The following is a 17,417-nucleotide window of genomic DNA, read 5'->3' as shown; positions in this document are numbered from 1 at the left end:
GGCATTAGTGAATCCTAGGCTGGAGTAACCCTTTAAACACAAAATAATTTTAAACTGGGCAACCTGCACAAATTACTTATTGTATTTATAAACAAGCCAGCAGATTGAAAGTACAGTGGGACCCCGGTTTACGAATTTAATGCGTTCTACGGGACATTTACTATTGCGAAAAATTTATAAACCGAAATGCGGTTTCCCATAGGAATGCTTTGAAAACCAATTAATTCGTTCTGGAGGTCAGAAAACAGTCAAAATGAGCTGGCATGGAAACCGACCCACAATGCAGAACACACAACAAAAGGCATGCAAACGACGAAGCTCAACTCCCTACCTTTCCACAGCACCAGAAAGTCCCAAAACAACTGCAAACAATTTCCAGAATGGCTCCCAAACTCAAAGCAAAAGCCGCTCCAACACCTCCGCACTCGACGCCACGTGCAAACCACAGGCTCCAGCATGCAGGGGGCGGTGCTATAAACCTCGCAGGTGCAATGCATCCTGGGGAAACTTGCTTTGTATTGCGAAAAAAAATTGTAAACCGAGTCATTATTTTCAATGGATTTTCATTTGCAAACCGAAAATTATGTTAACCGAGGCCTTTGTAAATCGAGGTCCTACTGTATATGCTTGTTATATGTGTATGTCATTACATGTCAGAAAACCATAAAAAAATATATTTTTTTGTTAGGATTTTAGTAAAGAAACTTTGGAAATAACAGTATATCTCTCAACATTGGGATGTTTTTATTTGGAACCTGAGTGGGCTGGACGGTAGCGCGTTTCGTCAACTCCACTTATTGCTGTCCATGAACAGAGCGTTTCTGAGGTGCTGAAAGCATGATTTCAATGTCCTGAATCCATTCTGTGCACAGTGAGTGTGTGTAATGATGTTGGGAAATAATTTGATTGTGGCACAGCTGGGGAAAAAAATCAAGGAGGACAGGAGCACTAAATATTAATCCATGTTGCCAGATCCGGGTTAGTTGGGATTTATTTAATGTAGTGTGGGGGCAGTGGCGTAAATACCATGGTCGCAGCGGCAACCGGCCCGTCACTCCAGGGGAGTGATGGGCTGTGCTGCTCCCCTCCTGCCGCTGTATGTTGCCTGGCCAAGCGGTCTCACAGGAAGTGCTCATTGAGAGAGCACTTCCTGTCATACCGGTACCGCGAGTGTGGCAAGCAGGTACAGGGGGGGGAGAGACAAATGGAGTGGCTGATGGGGAGGGGGGAGAGAGACACACGAAGGGGCTACAGGGGAGGGGGGAGAGACACATGGAGGGGCTGCAGGGGAGGGGAAGAGAGACACATGAAGGGGCAAGACTAGAGTAGGGAGAGAGACACATGGAGGGGCTTGTGGGTGGGATGAAACACATGGAGGGGCTTGCGAGGGGGGGAGGAGACACATGGAGGGGCCTAGGGGGCATGAAACACATGGAAGGGCTTGGGGGGATGAGTCACCTGGAGGGGCTGAGGGGAGCAAATGAGACACTTGGGGGGGAGAATGAAACACATGGGGAATGAAACACTTAGGGGAGATGAGACATGTGAAGGGCTTGGGGGTAGGGAATGAGACACATGTAGGACTGGGTGGGAGGAAATACGACACTTGGGGGAAATTAGACACATGGAGAGGCTTGGTGGGAGGGAGTGAGACACATGTAGGGCTGGGTGGGAGGAAATACGACACTTGGGGGAAATGAGACACATGGAGAGGCTTGATGGGAGGGAATGAGACACATGTAGGGCTGGGTGGGAGGAAATACGACACTTGTGGGGGAAATGAGACACATGGAGGGGCTGGGGAAAGGGAATGAGACACATGGAGGGGCTGGGTGAGATATTGAAACTTGTGGAGGGGCTTGGGGTAGGAAATGAGGTACGTGGAGGGGCTGGGAAGGGCGAAATTAAGAAAAATGGAGTGGCCCGTGGTTTCTAGTTACGCATCTGTGTGTAGGGTTTTTTTTCTTTCACATCTGTAATCAAAACATTTTTAGTTCTATAAGTGTGTTGGGTGTCCTTTCTAAAATAAACAGAATTTTTTATAAAAAATGTCATCGTTGGCAAACTGGACTGACAGTAATTTGGGCAGTAATTTGCAGGTGGATCTACCCCTTTTAGTGAAACCAGTGATAAAAAAAGAAACTTAAAAGGAAGTATAAATTGCCTGAATGACAGCAATTTTTTTTAGAAAGAGAATATACGCATGAGCAACACTTTCTAGATCCAGCTCTGCAACAGTTCTGTGATAACGTACGAATTATAAACATGGTCCAAATCTTGCTTGTCAAGACATTCCATGCAATGCGAACATTCAGCCACTCACAAACTGGTAAAGCAAGCATGTCAAACTCAAAGGCTAGCATGGGCCAAATAAACAAGGTTTACGTTTATGTGGGGCGCAAAAAAACCCAAAACTTACATTTTCATAGAAACTTATGTTTATTTTGAAAAGTACAAAATAAAAACAAACACATCATCCCCCTCTATAGTAAATCCCAATCCCATCTCTCTATACTAAATCACAATTCCCCCTCTATACTAAATCCCATTCCCCTCTCTCTATACTAAATGCCGTTCCCCTCTCTCTATACTAAATCTCAATCCCCTCTCTCTATATTAAATCCTGTTCCCCTCTCTCTATACTAAATCCCAATCCCCTCTCTCTATATTAAATCCCAATCCCCTCTCTCTATACTAAATCCCGTTCCCCTCTCTCTATACTAAATCCCAATCCCCTCTCTCTATACTAAATCCCGTTCCCCTCTCTCTACACTAAATCCCGTTCCCCTCTCTCTATACTAAATCCCAATCCCCTCTCTCTATACTAAATCTCAATCCCCTCTCTCTATATTAAATCCCGTTCCCCTCTGTCTATACTAAATCTCAATCCCCTCTCTCTATACTAAATCCCAATCCCCTCTCTCTATATTAAATCCCGTTCCCCTCTCTCTATACTAAATCCCAATCCCCTCTCTCTATATTAAATCCCGTTCCCCTCTCTCTATAATAAATCCCAATCCCCTCTCTCTATACTAAATCCCAATCCCCTCTCTCTATACTAAATCCCAACCCCATCTCTCTATACTAAATCCCGTTCCCCTCTCTCTATACTAAATCCCGTTCCCCTCTCTCTATACTAAATCCCAATCCCCTCTCTCTATACTAAATCCCGTTCCCCTCTCTCTATACTAAATCCCAATCCTCTCTCTCTATACTAAATCCCGTTCCCCTCTCTCTATACTAAATCCCGTTCCCCTCTCTCTCTATACTAAATCCAACCCTATCTCTCTATACTAAATCCCAATCCCCTCTCTCTATACTAAATCCTGTTCCCCTCTCTCTATACTAAATCCCAATCCCCTCTCTCTATACTAAATCCCAACCCCCTCTCTATATACTAAATCCTGTTCCCCTCTCTCTATACTAAATCCCAATCCCCCCCTCTATACTAAATCCCAATCCCCTCTCTCTATATTAAATCCCGTTCCCCTCGCTCTATACTAAATCCCAATCCCCTCTCTCTATACTAAATCCCGTTCCCCTCTCTCTATACTAAATCCCAATCCCCTCTTTCTATACTAAATCCCAATCCCCTCTCTCTATATTAAATCCCGTTCCCCTCTCTCTATATTAAATCCCAATCCCCTCTCTCTATATTAAATCCAGTTCCCCTCTCTCTACACTAAATCCCAATCCCCTCTCTCTATACTAAATCCCGTTCCCCTCTCTCTATACTAAATCCCAATCCCCTCTCTCTATACTAAATCCCAATCCCCTCTCTCTATATTAAATCCCGTTCCCCTCACTCTATATTAAATCCCAATCCCCTCTCTCTATACTAAATCCCAATCCCCTCTCTCTATACTAAATCCCAATCCCCTCTCTCTATATTAAATCCCGTTCCCCTCTCTCTATATTAAATCCCAATCCCCTCTCTCTATATTAAATCCAGTTCCCCTCTCTCTACACTAAATCCCAATCCCCTCTCTCTATACTAAATCCCGTTCCCCTCTCTCTATACTAAATCCCAATCCCCTCTCTCTATACTAAATCCCAATCCCCTCTCTCTATATTAAATCCCGTTCCCCTCACTCTATATTAAATCCCAACCCCCTCTCTCTATACTAAATCCTGTTCCCCTCTCTCTATACTAAATCCCAATCCCCCCCTCTATACTAAATCCCAATCCCCTCTCTCTATATTAAATCCCGTTCCCCTCGCTCTATACTAAATCCCAATCCCCTCTCTCTATATTAAATCCCGTTCCCCTCTCTCTATACTAAATCCCAATCCCCTCTCTCTATATTAAATCCCGTTCCCCTCTCTCTATATTAAATCCCAATCCCCTCTCTCTATATTAAATCCAGTTCCCCTCTCTCTACACTAAATCCCAATCCCCTCTCTCTATACTAAATCCCGTTCCCCTCTCTCTATACTAAATCCCAATCCCCTCTCTCTATACTAAATCCCAATCCCCTCTCTCTATATTAAATCCCGTTCCCCTCACTCTATATTAAATCCCAACCCCCTCTCTCTATACTAAATCCTGTTCCCCTCTCTCTATACTAAATCCCAATCCCCCCCTCTATACTAAATCCCAATCCCCTCTCTCTATATTAAATCCCGTTCCCCTCGCTCTATACTAAATCCCAATCCCCTCTCTCTATACTAAATCCCGTTCCGCTCTCTCTATACTAAATCCCAATCCCCTCTCTCTATACTAAATCCCAATCCCCTCTCTCTATATTAAATCCCGTTCCCCTCTCTCTATATTAAATCCCAATCCCCTCTCTCTATATTAAATCCAGTTCCCCTCTCTCTACACTAAATCCCAATCCCCTCTCTCTATACTAAATCCTGTTCCCCTCTCTCTATACTAAATCCCAATCCCCTCTCTCTATATTAAATCCCGTTCCCCTCACTCTATACTAAATCCCAATCCCCTCACTCTATACTAAATCCTGTTCCCCTCTCTCTATACTAAATCCCAATCCCCCCTCTATACTAAATCCCAATCCCCTCTCTCTATACTAAATCCCAATCCCCTCTCTCTATACTAAATCCCAATCCTCTCTCTCTATACTAAATCCCGTTCCCCTCTCTCTATACTAAATCTCGTTCCCCTCTCTCTATACTAAATCCCGTTCCCCTCTCTCTCTATACTAAATCCCGTTCCCCTCTCTCTCTATACTAAATCCCAACCCTATCTCTCTATACTAAATCCTGTTCCCCTCTCTCTATACTAAATCCCAATCCCCTCTCTCTATACTAAATCCTGTTTCCCTCTCTCTATACTAAATCCCAATCCCCCCTCTATACTAAATCCCAATCCCCTCTCTCTATACTAAATCCCAACCCCCTCACTCTATACTAAATCCCAATCCCCTCTCTCTATACTAAATCCTGTTCCCCTCTCTCTATACTAAATCCCAATCCCCTCTCTCTATACTAAATCCCAATCCCCTCTCTCTATACTAAATCCCAATCCCCTCTCTCTGTATTAAATCCAGTTCCCCTCTCTCTACAATAAATCCCAATCCCCTCTCTCTATGCTAAATCCCGTTCCCCTCTCTCTATACTAAATCCCAATCCCCTCTCTCTATACTAAATCCCAATCCCCTCTATCTATACTAAATCCCAACCCCCTCTCTCTATACTAAATCCTGTTCCCCTCTCTCTATAATAAATCCCAATCCCCCCCTCTATACTAAATCCCAATCCCCTCTCTCTATATTAAATCCCGTTCCCCTCTCTCTATATTAAATCCCAATCCCCTCTCTCTATATTAAATCCAGTTCCCCTCTCTCTACACTAAATCCCAATCCCCTCTCTCTATACTAAATCCCGTTCCCCTCTCTCTATACTAAATCCCGTTCCCCTCTCTCTATACTAAACTCTGTTCTGGACTGCCTAATGTAAGTTCTGTGCAAAAAATATGTGCACTGGCTTCTCCATAATAAGCATTTTAGTGGATCTCAGACTTCAGAAGCAATGATGCAGATGTAGGTGGGAGAGTGCATTTGGGAGAACTCAGTCACAGCATTGAATTCAATACGTTTTTCCCCTTTTATTAAAACAGGAGGAGACAGTAAGTCCCAGTGACTCATTAATGCTTATAGAACAAAATAGGCATTAGTGAATCCTAGGCTGGAGTAACCCTTTAAACACAAAATAATTTTAAACTGGGCAACCTGCACAAATTACTTATTGTATTTATAAACAAGCCAGCAGATTGAAAGTACAGTGGGACCCCGGTTTACGAATTTAATGCGTTCTACGGGACATTTACTATTGCGAAAAATTTATAAACCGAAATGCGGTTTCCCATAGGAATGCTTTGAAAACCAATTAATTCGTTCTGGAGGTCAGAAAACAGTCAAAATGAGCTGGCATGGAAACCGACCCACAATGCAGAACACACAACAAAAGGCATGCAAACGACGAAGCTCAACTCCCTACCTTTCCACAGCACCAGAAAGTCCCAAAACAACTGCAAACAATTTCCAGAATGGCTCCCAAACTCAAAGCAAAAGCCGCTCCAACACCTCCGCACTCGACGCCACGTGCAAACCACAGGCTCCAGCATGCAGGGGGCGGTGCTATAAACCTCGCAGGTGCAATGCATCCTGGGGAAACTTGCTTTGTATTGCGAAAAAAAATTGTAAACCGAGTCATTATTTTCAATGGATTTTCATTTGCAAACCGAAAATTATGTTAACCGAGGCCTTTGTAAATCGAGGTCCTACTGTATATGCTTGTTATATGTGTATGTCATTACATGTCAGAAAACCATAAAAAAATATATTTTTTTGTTAGGATTTTAGTAAAGAAACTTTGGAAATAACAGTATATCTCTCAACATTGGGATGTTTTTATTTGGAACCTGAGTGGGCTGGACGGTAGCGCGTTTCGTCAACTCCACTTATTGCTGTCCATGAACAGAGCGTTTCTGAGGTGCTGAAAGCATGATTTCAATGTCCTGAATCCATTCTGTGCACAGTGAGTGTGTGTAATGATGTTGGGAAATAATTTGATTGTGGCACAGCTGGGGAAAAAAATCAAGGAGGACAGGAGCACTAAATATTAATCCATGTTGCCAGATCCGGGTTAGTTGGGATTTATTTAATGTAGTGTGGGGGCAGTGGCGTAAATACCATGGTCGCAGCGGCAACCGGCCCGTCACTCCAGGGGAGTGATGGGCTGTGCTGCTCCCCTCCTGCCGCTGTATGTTGCCTGGCCAAGCGGTCTCACAGGAAGTGCTCATTGAGAGAGCACTTCCTGTCATACCGGTACCGCGAGTGTGGCAAGCAGGTACAGGGGGGGGAGAGACAAATGGAGTGGCTGATGGGGAGGGGGGAGAGAGACACACGAAGGGGCTACAGGGGAGGGGGGAGAGACACATGGAGGGGCTGCAGGGGAGGGGAAGAGAGACACATGAAGGGGCAAGACTAGAGTAGGGAGAGAGACACATGGAGGGGCTTGTGGGTGGGATGAAACACATGGAGGGGCTTGCGAGGGGGGGAGGAGACACATGGAGGGGCCTAGGGGGCATGAAACACATGGAAGGGCTTGGGGGGATGAGTCACCTGGAGGGGCTGAGGGGAGCAAATGAGACACTTGGGGGGGAGAATGAAACACATGGGGAATGAAACACTTAGGGGAGATGAGACATGTGAAGGGCTTGGGGGTAGGGAATGAGACACATGTAGGACTGGGTGGGAGGAAATACGACACTTGGGGGAAATTAGACACATGGAGAGGCTTGGTGGGAGGGAGTGAGACACATGTAGGGCTGGGTGGGAGGAAATACGACACTTGGGGGAAATGAGACACATGGAGAGGCTTGATGGGAGGGAATGAGACACATGTAGGGCTGGGTGGGAGGAAATACGACACTTGTGGGGGAAATGAGACACATGGAGGGGCTGGGGAAAGGGAATGAGACACATGGAGGGGCTGGGTGAGATATTGAAACTTGTGGAGGGGCTTGGGGTAGGAAATGAGGTACGTGGAGGGGCTGGGAAGGGCGAAATTAAGAAAAATGGAGTGGCCCGTGGTTTCTAGTTACGCATCTGTGTGTAGGGTTTTTTTTCTTTCACATCTGTAATCAAAACATTTTTAGTTCTATAAGTGTGTTGGGTGTCCTTTCTAAAATAAACAGAATTTTTTATAAAAAATGTCATCGTTGGCAAACTGGACTGACAGTAATTTGGGCAGTAATTTGCAGGTGGATCTACCCCTTTTAGTGAAACCAGTGATAAAAAAAGAAACTTAAAAGGAAGTATAAATTGCCTGAATGACAGCAATTTTTTTTAGAAAGAGAATATACGCATGAGCAACACTTTCTAGATCCAGCTCTGCAACAGTTCTGTGATAACGTACGAATTATAAACATGGTCCAAATCTTGCTTGTCAAGACATTCCATGCAATGCGAACATTCAGCCACTCACAAACTGGTAAAGCAAGCATGTCAAACTCAAAGGCTAGCATGGGCCAAATAAACAAGGTTTACGTTTATGTGGGGCGCAAAAAAACCCAAAACTTACATTTTCATAGAAACTTATGTTTATTTTGAAAAGTACAAAATAAAAACAAACACATCATCCCCCTCTATAGTAAATCCCAATCCCATCTCTCTATACTAAATCACAATTCCCCCTCTATACTAAATCCCATTCCCCTCTCTCTATACTAAATGCCGTTCCCCTCTCTCTATACTAAATCTCAATCCCCTCTCTCTATATTAAATCCTGTTCCCCTCTCTCTATACTAAATCCCAATCCCCTCTCTCTATATTAAATCCCAATCCCCTCTCTCTATACTAAATCCCGTTCCCCTCTCTCTATACTAAATCCCAATCCCCTCTCTCTATACTAAATCCCGTTCCCCTCTCTCTACACTAAATCCCGTTCCCCTCTCTCTATACTAAATCCCAATCCCCTCTCTCTATACTAAATCTCAATCCCCTCTCTCTATATTAAATCCCGTTCCCCTCTGTCTATACTAAATCTCAATCCCCTCTCTCTATACTAAATCCCAATCCCCTCTCTCTATATTAAATCCCGTTCCCCTCTCTCTATACTAAATCCCAATCCCCTCTCTCTATATTAAATCCCGTTCCCCTCTCTCTATAATAAATCCCAATCCCCTCTCTCTATACTAAATCCCAATCCCCTCTCTCTATACTAAATCCCAACCCCATCTCTCTATACTAAATCCCGTTCCCCTCTCTCTATACTAAATCCCGTTCCCCTCTCTCTATACTAAATCCCAATCCCCTCTCTCTATACTAAATCCCGTTCCCCTCTCTCTATACTAAATCCCAATCCTCTCTCTCTATACTAAATCCCGTTCCCCTCTCTCTATACTAAATCCCGTTCCCCTCTCTCTCTATACTAAATCCAACCCTATCTCTCTATACTAAATCCCAATCCCCTCTCTCTATACTAAATCCTGTTCCCCTCTCTCTATACTAAATCCCAATCCCCTCTCTCTATACTAAATCCCAACCCCCTCTCTATATACTAAATCCTGTTCCCCTCTCTCTATACTAAATCCCAATCCCCCCCTCTATACTAAATCCCAATCCCCTCTCTCTATATTAAATCCCGTTCCCCTCGCTCTATACTAAATCCCAATCCCCTCTCTCTATACTAAATCCCGTTCCCCTCTCTCTATACTAAATCCCAATCCCCTCTTTCTATACTAAATCCCAATCCCCTCTCTCTATATTAAATCCCGTTCCCCTCTCTCTATATTAAATCCCAATCCCCTCTCTCTATATTAAATCCAGTTCCCCTCTCTCTACACTAAATCCCAATCCCCTCTCTCTATACTAAATCCCGTTCCCCTCTCTCTATACTAAATCCCAATCCCCTCTCTCTATACTAAATCCCAATCCCCTCTCTCTATACTAAATCCCAATCCCCTCTCTCTATATTAAATCCCGTTCCCCTCACTCTATATTAAATCCCAATCCCCTCTCTCTATACTAAATCCCAATCCCCTCTCTCTATACTAAATCCCAATCCCCTCTCTCTATATTAAATCCCGTTCCCCTCTCTCTATATTAAATCCCAATCCCCTCTCTCTATATTAAATCCAGTTCCCCTCTCTCTACACTAAATCCCAATCCCCTCTCTCTATACTAAATCCCGTTCCCCTCTCTCTATACTAAATCCCAATCCCCTCTCTCTATACTAAATCCCAATCCCCTCTCTCTATATTAAATCCCGTTCCCCTCACTCTATATTAAATCCCAACCCCCTCTCTCTATACTAAATCCTGTTCCCCTCTCTCTATACTAAATCCCAATCCCCCCCTCTATACTAAATCCCAATCCCCTCTCTCTATATTAAATCCCGTTCCCCTCGCTCTATACTAAATCCCAATCCCCTCTCTCTATACTAAATCCCGTTCCGCTCTCTCTATACTAAATCCCAATCCCCTCTCTCTATACTAAATCCCAATCCCCTCTCTCTATATTAAATCCCGTTCCCCTCTCTCTATATTAAATCCCAATCCCCTCTCTCTATATTAAATCCAGTTCCCCTCTCTCTACACTAAATCCCAATCCCCTCTCTCTATACTAAATCCTGTTCCCCTCTCTCTATACTAAATCCCAATCCCCTCTCTCTATATTAAATCCCGTTCCCCTCACTCTATACTAAATCCCAATCCCCTCACTCTATACTAAATCCTGTTCCCCTCTCTCTATACTAAATCCCAATCCCCCCTCTATACTAAATCCCAATCCCCTCTCTCTATACTAAATCCCAATCCCCTCTCTCTATACTAAATCCCAATCCTCTCTCTCTATACTAAATCCCGTTCCCCTCTCTCTATACTAAATCTCGTTCCCCTCTCTCTATACTAAATCCCGTTCCCCTCTCTCTCTATACTAAATCCCGTTCCCCTCTCTCTCTATACTAAATCCCAACCCTATCTCTCTATACTAAATCCTGTTCCCCTCTCTCTATACTAAATCCCAATCCCCTCTCTCTATACTAAATCCTGTTTCCCTCTCTCTATACTAAATCCCAATCCCCCCTCTATACTAAATCCCAATCCCCTCTCTCTATACTAAATCCCAACCCCCTCACTCTATACTAAATCCCAATCCCCTCTCTCTATACTAAATCCTGTTCCCCTCTCTCTATACTAAATCCCAATCCCCTCTCTCTATACTAAATCCCAATCCCCTCTCTCTATACTAAATCCCAATCCCCTCTCTCTGTATTAAATCCAGTTCCCCTCTCTCTACAATAAATCCCAATCCCCTCTCTCTATGCTAAATCCCGTTCCCCTCTCTCTATACTAAATCCCAATCCCCTCTCTCTATACTAAATCCCAATCCCCTCTATCTATACTAAATCCCAACCCCCTCTCTCTATACTAAATCCTGTTCCCCTCTCTCTATAATAAATCCCAATCCCCCCCTCTATACTAAATCCCAATCCCCTCTCTCTATATTAAATCCCGTTCCCCTCTCTCTATATTAAATCCCAATCCCCTCTCTCTATATTAAATCCAGTTCCCCTCTCTCTACACTAAATCCCAATCCCCTCTCTCTATACTAAATCCCGTTCCCCTCTCTCTATACTAAATCCCGTTCCCCTCTCTCTATACTAAACTCTGTTCTGGACTGCCTAATGTAAGTTCTGTGCAAAAAATATGTGCACTGGCTTCTCCATAATAAGCATTTTAGTGGATCTCAGACTTCAGAAGCAATGATGCAGATGTAGGTGGGAGAGTGCATTTGGGAGAACTCAGTCACAGCATTGAATTCAATACGTTTTTCCCCTTTTATTAAAACAGGAGGAGACAGTAAGTCCCAGTGACTCATTAATGCTTATAGAACAAAATAGGCATTAGTGAATCCTAGGCTGGAGTAACCCTTTAAACACAAAATAATTTTAAACTGGGCAACCTGCACAAATTACTTATTGTATTTATAAACAAGCCAGCAGATTGAAAGTACAGTGGGACCCCGGTTTACGAATTTAATGCGTTCTACGGGACATTTACTATTGCGAAAAATTTATAAACCGAAATGCGGTTTCCCATAGGAATGCTTTGAAAACCAATTAATTCGTTCTGGAGGTCAGAAAACAGTCAAAATGAGCTGGCATGGAAACCGACCCACAATGCAGAACACACAACAAAAGGCATGCAAACGACGAAGCTCAACTCCCTACCTTTCCACAGCACCAGAAAGTCCCAAAACAACTGCAAACAATTTCCAGAATGGCTCCCAAACTCAAAGCAAAAGCCGCTCCAACACCTCCGCACTCGACGCCACGTGCAAACCACAGGCTCCAGCATGCAGGGGGCGGTGCTATAAACCTCGCAGGTGCAATGCATCCTGGGGAAACTTGCTTTGTATTGCGAAAAAAAATTGTAAACCGAGTCATTATTTTCAATGGATTTTCATTTGCAAACCGAAAATTATGTTAACCGAGGCCTTTGTAAATCGAGGTCCTACTGTATATGCTTGTTATATGTGTATGTCATTACATGTCAGAAAACCATAAAAAAATATATTTTTTTGTTAGGATTTTAGTAAAGAAACTTTGGAAATAACAGTATATCTCTCAACATTGGGATGTTTTTATTTGGAACCTGAGTGGGCTGGACGGTAGCGCGTTTCGTCAACTCCACTTATTGCTGTCCATGAACAGAGCGTTTCTGAGGTGCTGAAAGCATGATTTCAATGTCCTGAATCCATTCTGTGCACAGTGAGTGTGTGTAATGATGTTGGGAAATAATTTGATTGTGGCACAGCTGGGGAAAAAAATCAAGGAGGACAGGAGCACTAAATATTAATCCATGTTGCCAGATCCGGGTTAGTTGGGATTTATTTAATGTAGTGTGGGGGCAGTGGCGTAAATACCATGGTCGCAGCGGCAACCGGCCCGTCACTCCAGGGGAGTGATGGGCTGTGCTGCTCCCCTCCTGCCGCTGTATGTTGCCTGGCCAAGCGGTCTCACAGGAAGTGCTCATTGAGAGAGCACTTCCTGTCATACCGGTACCGCGAGTGTGGCAAGCAGGTACAGGGGGGGGAGAGACAAATGGAGTGGCTGATGGGGAGGGGGGAGAGAGACACACGAAGGGGCTACAGGGGAGGGGGGAGAGACACATGGAGGGGCTGCAGGGGAGGGGAAGAGAGACACATGAAGGGGCAAGACTAGAGTAGGGAGAGAGACACATGGAGGGGCTTGTGGGTGGGATGAAACACATGGAGGGGCTTGCGAGGGGGGGAGTAGACCCCTCTCTCTATACTAAATCCCAATCCCCTCTCTCTATACTAAATCCCAATCCCCTCTCTCTATACTAAATCCCAATCCCCTCTCTCTGTATTAAATCCAGTTCCCCTCTCTCTACAATAAATCCCAATCCCCTCTCTCTATGCTAAATCCCGTTCCCCTCTCTCTATACTAAATCCCAATCCCCTCTCTCTATACTAAATCCCAATCCCCTCTATCTATACTAAATCCAAACCCCCTCTCTCTATACTAAATCCTGTTCCCCTCTCTCTATAATAAATCCCAATCCCCCCCTCTATACTAAATCCCAATCCCCTCTCTCTATATTAAATCCCGTTCCCCTCTCTCTATATTAAATCCCAATCCCCTCTCTCTATATTAAATCCAGTTCCCCTCTCTCTACACTAAATCCCAATCCCCTCTCTCTATACTAAATCCCGTTCCCCTCTCTCTATACTAAATCCCGTTCCCCTCTCTCTATACTAAATCCCAATCCTCTCTCTCTATACTAAATCCCGTTCCCCTCTCTCTATACTAAATCCCGTCCCCCTCTCTCTATACTAAATCCCGTTCCCCTCTCTCTATATACTAAATCCCAACCCTATCTCTCTATACTAAATCCTGTTCCCCTCTCTCTATACTAAATCCCATCCCCCTCTCTATATACTAAATCCCAATCCCCTCTCTCTATACTAAATCCTGTTCCCCTCTCTCTATACTAAATCCCAATCCCCCCTCTATACTAAATCCCAATCCCCTCTCTCTATACTAAATCCCAACCCCCTCACTCTATACTAAATCCCAATCCCCTCTCTCTATACTAAATCCTGTTCCCCTCTCTCTATACTAAATCCCAATCCCCTCTCTCTGTATTAAATCCAGTTCCCCTCTCTCTACACTAAATCCCAATCCCCTCTCTCTATACTAAATCCCGTTCCCCTCTCTCTATACTAAATCCCAATCCCCTCTCTCTATACTAAATCCCAATCCCCTCTCTCTATATTAAATCCAGTTCCCCTCTATCTACACTAAATCCCAATCCCCTCTCTCTATATTAAATCCCGTTCCCCTCTCTCTATATTAAATCCAGTTCCCCTCTATCTACACTAAATCCCAATCCCCTCTCTCTATACTAAATCCCAACCCCCTCTCTCTATACTAAATCCTGTTCCCCTCTCTCTATACTAAATCCTGTTCCCCTCTCTCTATACTAAATCCCACCCCCTCTCTCTATACTAAATCCCAACCCCCTCTCTCTATACTAAATCCTGTTCCCCTCTCTCTATACTAAATCCCAATCCCCTCTCTCTATACTAAATCCCAATCCCCTCTCTCTATATTAAATCCCGTTTCCCTCGCTCTATACTAAATCCCAATCCCCTCTCTCTATACTAAATCCCGTTCCCCTCTCTCTATACTAAATCCCAATCCCCTCTCTCTATGTTAAATCCCAATCCCCTCTCTCTATATTAAATCCCAACCCCCTCTCTCTATATTAAATCCAGTTCCCCTCTCTCTACACTAAATCCCAATCCCCTCTCTCTATACTAAATCCCGTTCCCCTCTCTCTATACTAAATCCCAATCCCCTCTCTCTATACTAAATCCCAATCCCCTCTCTCTATATTAAATCCCAACCCCCTCTCTCTATATTAAATCCAGTTCCCCTCTCTCTACACTAAATCCCAATCCCCTCTCTCTATACTAAATCCCAATCCCCTCTCTCTATATTAAATCCCAATCCCCTCTCTCTATATTAAATCCCAATCCCCTCTCTCTATATTAAATACAGTTCCCCTCTCTCTACACTAAATCCCAATCCCCTCTCTCTATATTAAATCCCGTTCCCCTCTCTCTATACTAAATCCCAATCCCCTCTCTCTATACTAAATCCTGTTCCCCTCTCTCTATACTAAATCCCGTTCCACTCTCTCTATACTAAATCCCAATCCCCTCTCTCTATACTAAATCCCAATCCCCTCTCTCTATATTAAATCCTGTTCTCCTCTCTCTATATTAAATCCCAATCCCCTCTCTCTATATTAAATCAAGTTCCCCTCTCTCTACACTAAATCCCAATCCCCTCTCTCTATATTAAATCCCGTTCCCCTCTCTCAATACTAAATCCCAATCCCCTCTCTCTATACTAAATCCTGTTCCCCTCTCTCTATACTAAATCCCAATCCCCTCTCTCTATACTAAATCCCAATCCCCTCTCTCTATACTAAATCCCAATCCCCTCTCTCTATATTAAATCCAGTTCCCCTCTCTCTACACTAAATCCCAATCCCCTCTCTCTATACTAAATCCCGTTCCCCTCTCTCTATACTAAATCCCAATCCCCTCTCTCTACACTAAATCCTGTTCCCCTCTCTCTACACTAAATCCTGTTCCCCTCTCTCTATACTAAATCCCAATCCCCTCTCTCTATACTAAATCCCAATCCCCTCTCTCTATATTAAATCCCGTTCCCCTCTCTCTATATTAAATCCCAATACCCTCTCTCTATATTAAATCCAGTTCCCCTCTCTCTACACTAAATCCCAATCCCCTCTCTCTATACTAAATCCTGTTCCCCTCTCTCTATACTAAATCCCAATCCCCTCTCTCTATACTAAATCCTGTTCCCCTCTCTCTACACTAAATCCTGTTCCCCTCTCTCTATACTAAATCCCAATCCCCTCTCTCTATACTAAATCCCAATCCCCTCTCTCTATATTAAATCCCAATCCCCTCTCTCTATATTAAATCCCAACCCCCTCTCTCTATATTAAATCCAGTTCCCCTCTCTCTACACTAAATCCCAATCCCCTCTCTCTATACTAAATCCCGTTCCCCTCTCTCTATACTAAATCCCAATCCCCTCTCTCTATACTAAATCTCAATCCCCTCTCTCTATATTAAATCCCAACCCCCTCTCTCTATATTAAATCCAGTTCCCCTCTCTCTACACTAAATCCCAATCCCCTCTCTCTATACTAAATCCCAATCCCCTCTCTCTATATTAAATCCCAATCCCCTCTCTCTACATTAAATCCCAATCCCCTCTCTCTATATTAAATACAGTTCCCCTCTCTCTACACTAAATCCCAATCCCCTCTCTCTATATTAAATCCCGTTCCCCTCTCTCTATACTAAATCCCAATCCCCTCTCTCTATACTAAATCCTGTTCCCCTCTCTCTATACTAAATCCCGTTCCACTCTCTCTATACTAAATCCCAATCCCCTCTCTCTATACTAAATCCCAATCCCCTCTCTCTATATTAAATCCCGTTCTCCTCTCTCTATATTAAATCCCAATCCCCTCTCTCTATATTAAATCAAGTTCCCCTCTCTCTACACTAAATCCCAATCCCCTCTCTCTATATTAAATCCCGTTCCCCTCTCTCAATACTAAATCCCAATCCCCTCTCTCTATACTAAATCCTGTTCCCCTCTCTCTATACTAAATCCCGTTCCCCTCTCTCTATACTAAATCCCAATCCCCTCTCTCTATACTAAATCCCAAACCCCTCTCTCTATATTAAATCCCGTTCTCCTCTCTCTATATTAAATCCCAATCCCCTCTCTCTATATTAAATCAAGTTCCCCTCTCTCTACACTAAATCCCAATCCCCTCTCTCTATATTAAATCCCGTTCCCCTCTCTCAATACTAAATCCCAATCCCCTCTCTCTATACTAAATCCTGTTCCCCTCTCTCTATACTAAATCCTGTTCCCCTCTCTCTATACTAAATCCCAATCCCCTCTCTCTATACTAAATCCCAAACCCCTCTCTCTATATTAAATCCAGTTCCCCTCTCTCTACACTAAATCCCAATCCCCTCTCTCTATACTAAATCCCGTTCCCCTCTCTCTATACTAAATCCCAATCCCCTCTCTCTACACTAAATCCTGTTCCCCTCTCTCTACACTAAATCCTGTTCCCCTCTCTCTATACTAAATCCCAATCCCCTCTCTCTATACTAAATCCCAATCCCCTCTCTCTATATTAAATCCCGTTCCCCTCTCTCTATATTAAATCCCAATACCCTCTCTCTATATTAAATCCAGTTCCCCTCTCTCTACACTAAATCCCAATCCCCTCTCTCTATACTAAATCCTGTTCCCCTCTCTCTATACTAAATCCCAATCCCCTCTCTCTATACTAA

This window comes from Pelobates fuscus, chromosome 5, assembly GCF_036172605.1.
Source record: "Pelobates fuscus isolate aPelFus1 chromosome 5, aPelFus1.pri, whole genome shotgun sequence".
In the NCBI taxonomy this organism is placed as follows: domain Eukaryota; kingdom Metazoa; phylum Chordata; class Amphibia; order Anura; family Pelobatidae; genus Pelobates; species Pelobates fuscus.
The sequence above is the reverse complement of the archived record's forward strand: the minus strand, read 5'-3'. Positions refer to the sequence as shown.